The 15,115-nt window shown below is 40.3% G+C and overlaps 1 protein-coding gene across 2 annotated transcripts in view; it reads left to right on the forward strand.

Moving 5' to 3' along the window:
- ACSM3 (acyl-CoA synthetase medium chain family member 3) overlaps window positions 1-15,115 on the forward strand; it is a 57,212-nt gene that overhangs the window by 1,032 nt on the left and 41,065 nt on the right. The window lies entirely within an intron of this gene.

Raw genomic sequence — 15,115 nt, forward strand, 5'->3', positions numbered from 1 at the left:
AACTTGGCCAAACTTCTTTTTTTAAATTACTTTTTTAATGTTTATTTTTGAGAGAGATAGACAGAGTGCAATCGGGGGAGGGGCAGAGAGAGAGAGGGAGAGGGAGACACAGAATCTGAAGCAGGCTGCAGACTCTGAGCTGTCAGCACAGAGCTCCACGTGAGGCTCAAACTTGCGAACCATGAGATCATGACCTGAGCTGAAGTCCAGTGCTTAACCGACTGAGCCACCCAGGTGCTCCTGCCAAACTTCTTAACATTGAATTGTCACTATTCATACCCAAGATTCATATTCATACCCAAGATATTGTCCATATCAATTTCTTAACACAACTTTTGTTTGACGCTGATGTCATAACAAGTGATAGTAACATTTTGGTGAATTATTGTTCCGATTGTAGTTGGTCTGGACAGGAAATCACATCCTCACTTCTGAACAAAATCATGAAGAGCCAAAAGAAGGTTTGTCCTTTGTTGCCCTAGGAAGAATTAGCGAATCCAGTGACCCAGAAATGTAGATTGTTATAGAAAGTCAGGAATAAAGAACTTATTTATTGTAAGGCCTTCATCTCTCAGATTCACATTCTTGTGACACCTATGAAAAAGTAATTCTGATATGAAATAATAGTCTAGAATAGTCCATATACATATAAAAGAATTTTCACTACTAGGAAAATTATTCATCTTCTTTTCTCCAATTAAATATACCTTGCTATTTTCTTTTCTTCATATCTGTCCCCTAAAATGTTTATGAACCCACTCATTAAACTGGATAGATAAGCAATCCCTTCAGAGTTAACATCATAATATTCCCCATACCCTAAAGTCAGGAGTCCATCTCCTTATACTTCATGCAATTAAAAGTCAACTTGAGGTGGCTCCAACTCAAGTCAACTTGAGGTTAAGCATCCAACTTTGGCTCAAGTCATGATCTGTTAGTGGGTTTGAGCCTGGTGTCAGGGTCTGCACTGACAGAGCAGAGCCTGATTGGGATTCTCTCTCTCTCTCCCTCTCTCTCTGTTCCCCCCCCACCTCAAAATAAATAAACATTAAAAAAAAATCAACTTGAACTTCATAAATCCCTTATGTTGGTGTTCCACCTATGACAGTATATTGCTTTGGTAAGCAATGCAGGAGTACTGTGCTTTTTATTGACCTAGATATTTCAATCTCACATTCCGAGATTTACTTGTAATGTATGAAACAACAAAATACTAAGAAGAGGAAAAGTAATTATCCTGATGTTGAACTTCATGGTTAACTGGGTTTTTTCTTAGTATATGTAAATATATATGTATATGTATGTATAGTTGTATATATACATATATGTATATAAAGATGTGTGTGTGTGTGTGTGTGTGTGTGTGTGTATAACCTTATCTTCCCTTAGGTTCTTTTGCTTAAATTACTAATATTAATACTAGAGTTCCTGATTAGTACTAGGTGTTAACTGTCCCATTCCACACTGTAGAGTAGGACAAATGGAAAAAATTCATTTCCCTTTTAGGGTGCTCCCTCTGGCCAAATATGGAGGCAATTTCATAAGAAATGGAATCCTTGAGGAAGTGATTTCCAATATGTCTTCTTTAATACTATTATCCTAGGGATGAAGGCAGAGAAATAAGCAGATTCTATCACCAGTGGGAAAACTGGGCTGGAATACATATCATGATCACCTATAACTACTTCCTTGTTAGTTTTTGTCTACCTTATGGTTAACATTTGTTGTTTTTGTTTGCTCAATAAATGAACCCCCTTTTGGGGAGGAGGTGTAATCCATCATTGGATGAGTCTGAGTGGAAGGCAGGGCCCACCTTGCATCATGGAAGCTTGACATGTCAGGTATCCCTTTTTCCCACTCTGTAATGTGAGCACATCACCTCAGCTTCATCAATTGGATGCATCTGTGAGGGACTGAGAATTGGAAGCAAATGTGTAAAGAGGAGTGCCCATTTAGAGTTCATCTAACCAATGGCAGTGGCATTCCAAATCCAGTATCATCAGCTTTGCAGCCACTCCAGAAGTAGTGGCAGTACTAGACTTTTCAGAACATTGATGCTAGTTCTAGCCTCCTCACTCCCCCAGTCATCCTTGGTTCTTCTGACCCTGGATCTACCACTATTTCCAAAAATTTTGTCATCATCTTATTTTTTGCTTTCACCTATATAATCAGCATAGCCTTTACTTTTGACAATGGAGATTGCATAGCATAGATTTCTGGAGGTCCTCAGTTGATTGTGAAGAACAGTGGCATTGCTGTGGTGTTCAGAAGCATAAAGAGAGCTGACTCAAACTTGTTTTTACTTTTGTTTTCATCCTTGGTGCCTGCCATAATGCCGGATCCATATTAGGTGCTCAAAAAATATTATTGAACATTTGAACTCAACCCCAAGAAATGGTCAGTAAAGGAAAAAGGTTAAGACCAATGCTATTAAGAAGGGAAGTATACCAAGTCCAGATCCCATTAAGCCCCACCAGAGGAGCAAGAAAAGAAGCTAGGAATTAAGAGAGAGATTTCCCTGGTAGTGCTGGAAACACATTTGTATGAAATTTCAATTTGTGTGAACTTTCACCTCCTTAGGTTACCAGTCATGGTCAGAGGTCTGGTGTCTATCATTGGGCACCAAGGGCTCTGTGATGTGGCTTGTAAACCCCTCTTCTGGCTCCTGTATACCAAGTGGTTTTTTTGTTTTGTTTTGTTTTAAGAAAAGGAATGTCGGCATTATAGAAAAATCACTTAATACCCTGTGCAGCGGATAATGTGGGTTTGGAATAAGTACTATGAGGAATTTGCCTTTTATTCTAATTAACCTAATTCTAATTCGCTTCACATATTCATGAGGTCTTCAGCCCAGAAAGGGAAGAATGATGTAAGACATTCTAAATTCTCTTTCTCTTCCTTTCAAAGTTACTGCCATTTAGCTTCTACTTGTATGTTCAGTACAGAATCCATCCTTGCCCCGAACACAGGTAGGAAACACTCTTAGATTTTGTTTCTGTTCTGACCACACTATCCATCCAGGATTTCCTGCCTTATTCTCTTGTTACCCAGCATTTTCAGATAATAGATGTCTTAACACTGAACCCTGGTCACCTGCTGATTTGATTTCTCTACACCTGCCACCTTCAGAGTTGATAATATGTATATGATCATGGGCCCAAATTCTAAAGTAAAACTGTGTTTAAATCCCAGTTCTGCCATGTTCTGGCTGTGGAACTTCAAGCAAGTGAGAAGCTGAATTTCCTCATTATATTAAAAAAACAAAACAACAACAACGTTTAAATGGGGATAATAATAATACCTATTTTCCGGGTTACTAGGAAAACTCATTAAGATAGGCATGACAAGTGCTTAGTTCATAGTCACTGTTCAGTCAATGTGGACTTGTTCATAGTCACTGTTGAGTCAGTGTGGACTTAAAAACAGCTGGTTTGGGGCTCAGTTGTGACTCAGTGATGTCTAGTATTTTTATTTATTTATTTTTTAATTTTAGAGATTGAGAGAGTATGAGCCGGAGAGAGGAGTGGGGAGCGGGCGGAGAGAGAGAATCTCAAGCAGGCTTCATGCTCAGCATGGAGCCCGACACAGCCCAACACAGGGCTCAATCCCATGACCCTGGGATCATGACCTGAGCCAACACTCAACCAACTGAGCCACCCAGGTGTCCCTAGTATTTTTTATATTAGTATCCATTCCCCAACCCAGTCCCCTAAATGCATTATTTGTCCCCTAATGTCTTATCTCCATGTGTCACTTATTGAAAGCTAAATTTAATCCTTTGAGGAAGGAGGCCAGAAGGGAAAGAAACTTTAAATATAGTTAACTTAATATCGCGTATTATAAAATAAGATAAAATACGTAACACCTTACCTCTGCCAACTGGCTCCTGCCTCACATTTGATTGAATGACACCCCAGGTCTTTCATTGGCTCTGTGCCCACAGCACTTGTGCCACACTTGCACTTTTATCACACCTACAAGCTGCATAAGAAACGTGCCCAACAGCCTGAGTTCCACAATGGAACCTGACTCTGAAGCCATGTGAACTTGGTCTATCCCTGGAGAAGCCACATTTGGTCTAGCCGTTTGTTCCTACCTGCATCCTCACTTAGCCCTGCTGGGTGTCCTGAACTCCTGATCCCAGCCCCTCCCCGCCCCCGCCGCCAGTGTGCTTCATCCCACCACTGCTAGAGTCTAATTTTGACAGGTAAGGCAAATTTGGCATTTTATGGATGTTGGTTCTTGAGAGAAAAAGTGAATAAATCTTCCCTCCAATTTTCTTCTCCAATTTTACACTCTATACATGCATGAGTCTTCTTAAAACTTTTCATGAGGTTTCACAGGTACTATCTTCCTGCTTCTCTGAGATTTGGTTGAATAATCTATGTTTAAATTTCATTGTTTTACTATATAGCTCTACTTTTTTAAGTACTTGTAGGTCCTCCTCCTGCTTCTTACTTCCACTTTTGTCAGTGCTCCTAAGAATGAATCCCTAATGGTGGAGTCTCAGACAGTTCAACAAGTTAGAAATACATCCATTTGGAACTGAAATCATCTGTGAACTGCACACTCCACCAAGGCATAACAATAGTATTGGATAAAGTACTAATGCAAGAAGTATAAATTTCAGAGTAGGTACGGCACATGCTTAATAGTCCAGGATGACAGAGGCTTAGAGGATCTTTCAGCACAGATGAGGCCTAAATAAGAATCTACATGAGTAGTCAGGTTGAATCATTTATATTTAAGTTAAAAGTTGGAGGGAAGTTGGGGCCCCTGGGTGGCTCAGTCGGTTAAGCGTCCGACTTCGGCTCAGGTCATGATCTCACGGTCCGTGAGTTCGAGCCCCGCGTCGGGCTCTGTGCTGACAGCTCAGAGCCTGGAGCCTGTTTCAGATTCTGTGTCTCCCTCTCTCTGACCCTCCCCCGTTCATGCTCTGTCTCTCTCTGTCTCAAAAATAAATAAGCGTTAAAAAAATTTTTTTTAAAAATTGGAGGGAAGTCAATGAGAATATGGCATTCAATGTGTAGATGAACAAATAGACAAACTGATTAAGAACATACATTGAGAGTCGCAGTCTTGTGTTTAAATACTGATTCCACCCCTTTGCTACCTCTATGACCTTGGGCAAATAAACTGCTCCAACCTCATGCTCCTCGTCTATAAAATGGGAATAGCTATAATATATACCTTATAGGAAGTTATGAGTATTGAATAAAAATAATTCATGGTAATCACATAAAAATATTCAATAAATGTTAGCTACTGCTGTTTTGTCATGGCTGTTGCTAATTGGAAGGTTTGGTAAGATTAATTTTTAAGCAAACAAGAGTTGAGGTGAAGACCCAGGCTTTTTCTGTTGCTCAGTTTGCTCCGAGGTGTCTCCAGTCACTCCTTACTGATTTCCAGTACTCAAGATAAGCCTTATTTTATCTAAATGGGTTAATATGGAAAGATCTACAAGATACATTGGAAAATGAAGGGAAAAAAAGTGAGGTATGGGTAGTATGAACTGATTCATGTTTTAAAAGGGAATAATTAAGTGCATAAATATGTGTGTATATATACATATGTGACATGTATGTGTACATACATATGTATATATACATATGTGACACATATTTATACATACATATGTGACTGTATACACATAACCTATACATTTCACATATGTATGTTTTCATCCTACATGTATATAAAAATGGTGCTTAGTAAGAGTTCAGGTGTCTCTTCACATTTCTCAACTAAAGCCCAAAGCTAAGGATTAAGAGGCATTATGTCCCTGCCCTTTCCATTCTAAAGAGAACTGTCAAAAAAGACTAAGAGGGGAGCCTGGGTGGCTCAGTTGGTTAAGAATCTGACTCTTGATTTCAGCTCAGGTCATGATCTCAGTTTGTGAGTTCAAGCCCCATGTTGAGCTCTGCACTGACAATGCGGAGCCTGCTTGACATTGTCTCTCTCTGTCTCTCTCTCTCTGTCTCTCTCTCTCTCTCTCTCTCCCTCTCTCTCAAAATAAATAAACTAAAAAAAAAAAAAAAAAAAAAAAGACTAAGTTTTGTAACTCTCTCCAGGTTTGTGAAAAGGTGGCTCAACTGGTCCTGCTACACTGAGAGCACTCTGCTTTTGGGCCTAAATCAGAAACTTGGGGATGGGAAAGAAGATAGTACTTTCACACCCTTTGCTGAGAGGGACACTAAGGGAATCCATTATAAAGGTTAGTGGTTCCTGGAAGGAGACTGGCATCGCATTACTGGGATGATGTCCCCTTCTGCCTGACCAAGTATGGAAATAAGCCAGAAAGAGAAGTAGAGACACATGGCAGAGCACAGAGAGTGAGGTGGGTGGAAAGACAACACAGCAGAGGCCTGCAGCCTGAGACAAGGTGTTCTAAAAATGTGTGAGTATCTTCTGTGCCAAGTGGACTCCCAGGAGATACCTAGGCTTGAACAGCCAGGCCCAACAGAGGATTAAAGTCTTAGCCAGCATGGTAAACCGTCTTCTCTTAATCTTTTTTTCCTTAACTCTGACAGTAGAGTGTCTAGAGGTTAGATAAGAGGGGGAAGGTATATGAGATGCAGACAAGCTACATGTCTCTATTCTAGATACTAGAGTGGGAGGAGTGCAGAAGGGTGGCCAGTCCTGTCCACTGCTGGTCCCAAGAAGCACAGAGCAAGTCTGTGCTAGGGAGAGGGGAACAGGTGCAATGTACATTGAGTCTGTGATTAATATGTGTTTTTATTTTTGAGGGGGGTGGGGCAGAGAGGGAAAGAGAGAGAATGTGAGTGGTGGCAAAGAGAATCCCAAGCAGGTTCCACACTGTCAGCACAGAGCCTGATGTGGAGCTCAATCTCACACACATTGAGATCATGACCTGAGCCAAAATCAAGAGTCAGACATTTAACCGACTGAGCCACCCAGGCACCTCTGTGATTAACATTTTTAAGTGGACAAACTTATAACTAAAAGTGATTGTGAATTGTGGGATCATCCCAGCAAGTCACTAAGGGATAGAAAAGGGATATTGGATACAGCAGGTGTGGGGGGACAGAAATTGGGAGAAAAACTAAAGTTGATTTAAGACTTATTTGAAAAACTAGTTGCATATATATTCCACCCACTTCCCTATACACACATACACCCTTGTTTTGCAACACATTTAGTAACTACTTTATATCATTCTGTATCTTTCATTTTTATCCATATGCAGACATTATTTTTATATTATTTTTATATTAATATATATTTTATATTTTATATTAATAAATATATTTTATATTAATATATATTTTATATTATTTTTATATTAAGCTATCACTTTCCAGCTCCCTGGAAGTGAGGGTGGAGCCACTGAAATGTAGGTAGAAGTGGTGCATGTTTCTAGGCCTAAATTCATATGAGATCCTCTACAAATGTCTCTCTCTGCTCTTTGCTCTGGCTCTTGCTCTTCTGCTTTTCTACTGGCTGATTGCAGAGGATCCAGCACACAGCTCTTAGAGGAGGGCTGAGGGAGAATGGAGCCCATGAATATAAGTCACTGTGTCACTGTGAATATAAGTCACACTGAGTCACTGTGTGGAGTGGAGCTAACCAGGAAAGCCCAGCAACACAGAACTTTCACATTAGACTTCAGCCTCTGAGCTTTACCTTGGTTTGTTTCTACTGCATAACATAGCACCCTTTGAACAATACACTGGCAATCTAGAGTTTGTTCAGAACGTCTTTATTCTTCTTGTTAGAGTCTTACTGTCCACAGAGATTATGAACACTGTCCTTCAGATAAATTAATAAAACAGCTCATAACAAGGTGAAGAGAACATAGGTTTTGAAGTAAGACCTGATTGGAAAGCCCAGCTTTGTTATTTTCTTTTAGACTCAGAGGGAAATCCTGGACCAGTGGCCAGCTTTCTGTTTTCTTGCCAGGACACATGAAATGCCTCTTGCTCCCTCCTTACAAAATGTACATAGAATTAAAATTCTTGTCTGTAAGTAGTTAACAAAATAGTTGACACAGTTATATAAACCTCTGTCCTCTTTCCTGTAGAACAGGTTTTGAAAGTGTTTTTATTTTTGAAGGGGATTATATTTCAGTTGGGTACTAGAGAAGAAAACCTGATTCCTTTCCAGAGAAAATGGGAATCTTCATGAAATAATGGATATGGGAAATGATTGTCAAAAGCTGCATTAGGTGAGGGGCACATGGGTACTCATTTGGTTAAGCATCCAACTCTTTTTTTTTAATTTTTATTTATTTATTTTGAGAGAGAGAGAGTGCATGTGTGCAGGGGAGTGGCAGATAGAAAAGCAGAGAGAGAGAATCCAAGCAGGCTCTGTCAGTGCAGAGCCGGATGCAGGGCTTGATCTCAAGAACAGTGAGATCATGACCTGAGCTGAAATTAAGAGGCAGACACTTAACCAACTCAGCCACCTGGGTGCCCTGTGCCCTCTTGAAATCTCAGCTCAGGTCCTGATCTCAGGGTTGTGAGTTCAAGCCCTGTACTGGGCTCCATGCTGGGCGTGGAGCCTACTTAAAAACAAAAACCAAAAACTATATGAGGTGAAAAGCTGATGGAACCTTGGATGGGTCAGGCTGATACCTTAACATCAAAAAAGGCAAGCCAACTAGACATTATGTTTCCCAAGATGTCATGCAATACTAATTACACAATACTCTTCATGTAATCCTTTTGCTAAATATTGATCTGGCCTCTAGATATATTAGTTTACAGAAATAAAGGGACAGAAAAATAGGTTAAATTCAGCCACAGGGTTGAATACTCAAAATGAATTAAATGATAGGATGTTTAGGTTTATTTCGAAGTAATGCAAGGAGAGGGAGTGGTGGGCAGGGATATAAATGAAACAAGACTGGCCATGTGTTGACAATCGTTGGAGCAGAGTGACAGATACACAGGAGTTTATTATACTATTCTAGCTATTGGTATATATGGTTGAAATTTTCCACAATGAGGGACAAAGAGAAAGAGAATAAGGAAGTAAAAACTACAAGTCGTATATAAATTTTGCTATAAAAAGAAATGAAGAGGTGGAAGAGGAAAAATATCCCAAGATACTTAAAAATTTTTTAATGTTTATTTATTTATTTATTTATTTTGAAGGAGAGAGAGACAGAGCGTCACCAGGGGAGGAGCAGAGAGAGAGGGAGACACAGAACCCAAAGTAGGCTCTAGGATCCAAGCTATCAGCACAGAGCCTGACGCAGGGCTTGAACCCATGAGCCAGGAGATCATGACTTGAGCCAAAGTCGGACGCTCAACCAAGTGAGCCACCCAGGCATCCCCTAAGATATTTTTTTTTTCTGTATTGTAAGTCTTTTTTCTTTCTTTATTATTTTTTTATATATGAAATTTATTGACAAATTGGTTTCCATACAACACCCAGTGCTCATCCCAAAAGATGCCCTCTTCAATGCCCACCCCCTACCCTTCCCTCCCTCCCACCCCCCCATCAACCCTCAGTTTGTTCTCAGTTTTTAAGAGTCTCTTATGGCTTGGCTGTCTCCCACTCTAACCTCATTTTTTTTCCCTTCCCCTCCCCCATGGGTTTCTGTTAAGTTTCTCAGGATCCACATAAAAGTGAAAACATATGGTATCTGTCTTTCTCTGCCTTACTTATTTCACTTAGCATCACATTCTCCAGTTCCATCCACGTTGCTACAAAGGACCATATTTCATTCTTTCTCATTGCCATGTAGTACTCCATTGTGTATATAAACCACAATTTCTTTATCCATTCATCAGTTGATGGACATTCAGGCTTTTTCCACAATTTGGCTATTGTTGAGAGTGCTGCTATAAACATTGGGGTACAAGTGCCCCTACGCATCAGCACTCCTGTATCCCTTTGCACTTCCTAGCAGTGCTACTGCTGGGTCATAGGGTAGGTCTATTTTTAATTTTTTGAGGAACCTCCACACTGTTTTCCAGAGCGGCTGCACCAGTTTGCATTCCCACCAACAGTGCAAGAGGGTTCCCGTTTCTCCACATCCTCTCCAGCATCTATAGTCTCCTGATTTGTTCATTTTGGCCACTCTGACTGGCGTAAGGTGATATCTGAGTGTGATTTTGATTTGTATTTCCCTGATGAGGAGCGACGTTGAGCATCTTTTCATGTGCCTGTTGGCCATCTGGATGTCTTCTTTAGAGAAGTGTCTATTCATGTTTTCTGTCCATTTCTTCACTGGGTTATTTGTTTTTTCGGGTGTGGAGTTTGGTGATTTCTTTATAGATTTTGGATACTAGCCCTTTGTTGGATATGTCATTTGCAAATATCTTTTCCCATTCCGTTGGTTGCCTTTTAGTTTTGTTGATTGTTTCCTTTGCAGTGCAGAAGCTTTTTATCTTCATGAGGTCCCAACAGTTGATTTTTGCTTTTAATTCCCTTGCCTTTGGGGATGTGTCAAGTAAAAAATTGCTGCGGCTGAGGTTAGAGAGGTCTTTTCCTGCTTTCTCCTCTAGGGTTTTGATGTTTTCCTGTCTCACATTCAGGTCCTTTATCCATTTTGAGTTTGTTTTTGTGAATGGTGTAAGACAGGGGTCTAGTTTCATTCTTCTACATGTTGCTGTCCAGTTCTCCCAGCACCATTTGTTAAAGAGACTGTCTTTCTTCCATTGGATATTCTTTCCTGCTTTGTCAAAGATGAGTTGGCCATACGTTTGTGGGTCTAGTTCTGGGGTTTCTATTCTATTCCATTGGTCTATGTGTCTGTTTTTGTGCCAATACCATGCTGTCTTGATGATTACAGCTTTGTAGTAGAGGCAAAAGTCTGGGATTGTGATACCTCCTGCTTTGGTCTTCTTCTTCAAAATTACTTTGGCTATTCGGGGCCTTTTGTGGTTCCATATGAATTTTAGGATTGCTTGTTCTAGCTTCGAGAAGAATGCTGGTGCAATTTTGATTGGGATTGCATTGAATGTGTAGATAGCTTTGGGTAGTATTGACATTTTAACAATATTTATTCTTCCAACCCATGAGCATGGAATGTTTTTCCATTTCTTTATATCTTCTTCAATTTCCTTCCTAAGCTTTCTATAGTTTTCAGCATACAGATCTTTTACATCTTTGGTTAGATTTATTCCTAGGTATTGTATGCTTCTTGGTGCAATTGTGAATGGGATCAATTTCTTTATTTGTCTTTCTGTTGCTTTATTATTAGTGTATGAGAATGCAACTGATTTCTGTACATTGATTTTGTATCCTGCAACTTTGTTGAATTCATGTATCAGTTCTAGCAGACTTTTCGTGGAGTCTTTCGGGTTCTCCATGTATAATATCAGGTCATCTGCAAAAAGCGAAAGCTTGACTTCATCTTTGCCAATTTTGATGCCTTTGATTTCCTTTTGTTGTCTGATTGCCGATGCTAGCACTTCCAACACTATGTTAAACAACAGCCATGAGAGTGGACATCCCTGTTGTGTTCCTGATCTCAGGGGGAAAGCTCTCAGTTTTTGCCCACTGAAGATGATATTAGCTGTGGGCTTTTCTTTTTTTTTTTTTTAATTTTTTTTTAATGTTTATTTATTTTTGAGACAGAGAGAGACAGAGCATGAACAGGGGAGGAGCAGAGAGAGAGGGAGACACAGAATCTGAAAGAGGCTCCAGGCTCTGAGCTGTCAGCACAGAGCCCAACGCGGGACTCGAACTCATGGACTGTGAGATCATGACCTGAGCCGAAGTCGGACGCTTAACCGACTGAGCCACCCAGGCGCCCCAGCTGTGGGCTTTTCATAAATGGCTTTTATGATGTTTAAGTATGTTCCTTCTATCCCAACTTTCTCGAGGGTTTTTATTAAGAAAGAATGCGAATTTTGTCAAATGCTTTTTCTGCATCGATTGACAGGATCATATGGTTCTTATCTTTTCTTTTATTAATGTGTTGCATCACGTTGATTGATTTGCAAATGTTGAACCAGCCCTGCATCCCAGAAATGAATCCCACTTGATCATGGTGAATAATTCTTTTTATAAGCTGTTGAATTCAATTTGCTAGTATCTTATTGAGAATTTTTGCATCCATATTCATCAGGGATATTGGCCTGTACTTTTTCTTTACTGGGTCTCTGTCTGGTTTAGGAATCAAAGTAATGCTGGCTTCATAGAATGAGTCTGGAAGTTTTCCTTCCCTTTCTATTTCTTGGAATAGCTTGAGAAGGATAGGTATTATCTCTGCTTTAAATGTCTGGTAGAATTCCCCAGGGAAGCCATCTGGTCCTGGACTCTTATTTGTTGGGAGACTTTCGATAACTGATTCAATTTCTTCACTGGTTATGGGTCTGTTCAAGCTTTCTATTTCTTCCTGTTTGAGGTTTGGAAGTGTGTGGGTGTTTAGGAATTTGTCCATTTCTTCCAGGTTGTCCAGTTTGTTGGCATATAATTTTTCATAGTATTCCCTGATAATTGCTTGTATTTCTGAGGGATTGGTTGTAATAATTCCATTTTCATTCATGATTTTATCTATTTGGGTCATCTCCCTTTTCTTTTTGAGAAGCCTGGCTAGAGGTTTACCAATTGTGTTTATTTTTTCAAAAAACCAACTCTTGGTTTCATTGATCTGCTCTACAGTTTTTTAAGATTCTATATTGTTTATTTCTGCTCTGATCTTTATTATTTCTCTTCTTCTAGTGGGTTTAAGGTGTCTTTGCTTCTCTGCTTCTATTTCCTTTAGGTGTGCTGTTAGATTTTGTATTTGGGATTTTTCTTGTTTCTTGAGATAGGCCTGGATTGCAACGTATTTTTCTCTCAGGACTGCCTTTGCTGCATCCCAAAGCATTTGGATTGTTGTATTTTCATTTTCATTTGTTTCCATATATTTTTTTAATTTCTTCTCTAATTGCCTGGTTGACCCATTCATTCTTTAGTAGGGTGTTCTTTAACCTCCATGCTTTTGGAGGTTTTCCAGACTTTTTCCTGTGGTTGATTTCAAGCTTCATCGCATTGTGGTCCAAAAGTATGCATGATATGATCTCAATTCTTGTATACTTATGAAGCGCTGTTTTGTGACCCAGTATGTGATCTATCTTGGAGAATGTTCCATGTGCACTCGAGAAGAAAATATATTCTGTTGCTTTGGGATGCAGAGTTCTAAATATATCTGTCAAGTCCATCTGATCCAATGTATCATTCAGGGCCCTTGTTTCTTTATTGATCATGTGTCTAGATGATCTATCCATTGTTGTAAATGGGGTATTAAAGTCCCCTGCAATTACCACATTCTTGTCAATAAGGTTGCTTGTGTTTGTGAGTAATTGTTTTATATATTTGGGGGCTCCTGTATTTGGCGCGTAGACATTTATAATTGTTAGTTCTTCTTGATGGATAGACCCTGTAATTATTATATAGTGCCCTTCTTTATCTCTTGTTACAGCCTTTAATTTAAAGTCTAGTTTGTCTGACATAAGTATGGCTACTCCAGCTTTCTTTTGACTTCCAGTAGCATGATAAATAGTTTCCATCCCCTCACTTTCAATCTGAAAGTGTCCTCAGGTCTAAAGTGAGTCTCTTGTAGACAGCAAATAGATGGGTCTTGTTTTTTTATCCATTCTGATACCCTATGTCTTTTGGTTGGTGCATTTAGTCCATTTACATTCAGTGTTACTATAGAAAGATATGGGTTTAGAGTCATTGTGATGTCTGTAGGTTTCATGCTTGTAGCGATGTCTCTGGTACTTTGTCTCACAGGATCCCCCTTAGGATCTCTTGTAGGGCTGGGTTTAGTGGTGATGAATTCCTTCAGTTTTTGTTTGTTTAGGAAGACCTTTATCTCTCCTTCTATTCTGAATGACAGATTTGCTGGATGGAGGATTCTCGGCTGCATATTTTTTCTGTTCATCACATTGAAGATTTCCTGCCATTCCTTTCTGGCCTGCCAAGTTTCAGTAGAGAGATCAGTCACGAGTCTTATAGGTCTCCCTTTATATGTTAGAGCACGTTTATCCCTAGCTGCTTTCAGAATATTCTCTTTATCCTTGTATTTTGCCAGTTTCACCATGATATGTCATGCAGAAAATCGATTCAAGTTACATCTGAAGGGAGTTCTCTGTGTCTCTTGGATTTCAATGCCTTTTTCCTTCCCCAGATCAGGGAAGTCTCAGCTATTATTTCTTCAAGTATACCTTCAGCTCCATTCCCGCTGTCTTCCTCCTCTGGAATACCAATTATGCTTAGATTATTTCTCTTTAGTGCATCACTTAGTTCTCTCATCTTCCCCTCATACTCCTGGATTTTTTTTTATCTCTCTTTTTCTCAGCTTCTTCTTTTTCCATAATTTTATCTTCTAGTTCACCTATTCTCTCTTCTGCCTCTTCAATCCGAGCTGTGGTCATCTCCATTTTATTTTGTAGCTCATTAATAGCATTTTTTTAGCTCCTCCTGGCTGTTCCTTAGTCCCTTGATCTCTGTAGCAATAGATTCTCTGCTGTCCTTTATACTGTTTTCAAGCCCAGCGATTAATTTTATGACTATTATTCTAAATTCACTTTCCGTTATATTGTTTAAATCGTTTTTGATCAGTTCATTAGCTGTTATTATTTCCTGGAGGTTCTTTTGAGGGGAATTCTTCTGTTTCGTCATTTTGGATAGTCCCTGGAGTGGTGCGGAACTGCAGGGCACTTCCCCTGTGCTGTCTTGAATAACTTGCGTTGGTGGGAGGGGCTGCAGTCAGACCTGATATCTGCCCCCAGCCCAGCACTGGGGCCATAGTCAGACTAGTGTGTACCTTCTCTTCCCCTCTCCTAGGGGCGGGATTCACCGTGGGGTAGCGCGGTCTGTCTGGGCTACTTGCACACTGCCAGGTTTGTGGTGCTGGGGATCTGGCGTATTAGCTGGGGTGGATAGGCAAGTTGCACAGGGGCGGGAGGGGAAGGCTCAGCTCGCTTTTCCTTCGGAGATCCGCTTCAGGAGGGGCCCTGTGGCACCGGGAGTGAGTCCGACCCACCGGAGGGATGGATCCGCAGAAGCACAGCGTTGGGTGTTTGCGTGGTGCGAGCAAGTTCCCTGGCAGGAACTGGCTCCCTTTGGGATTTTGGCTGGGGGATGGGCGAGGGAGATGGCGCTGACAACCGCCTTTGTTCCCTGCCAAGCTGAGCTCTGTCCTCCGGGG

The sequence above is a fragment of the Panthera uncia genome, chromosome E3, assembly GCF_023721935.1.
Source record: "Panthera uncia isolate 11264 chromosome E3, Puncia_PCG_1.0, whole genome shotgun sequence".
Lineage (NCBI taxonomy): Eukaryota > Metazoa > Chordata > Mammalia > Carnivora > Felidae > Panthera > Panthera uncia.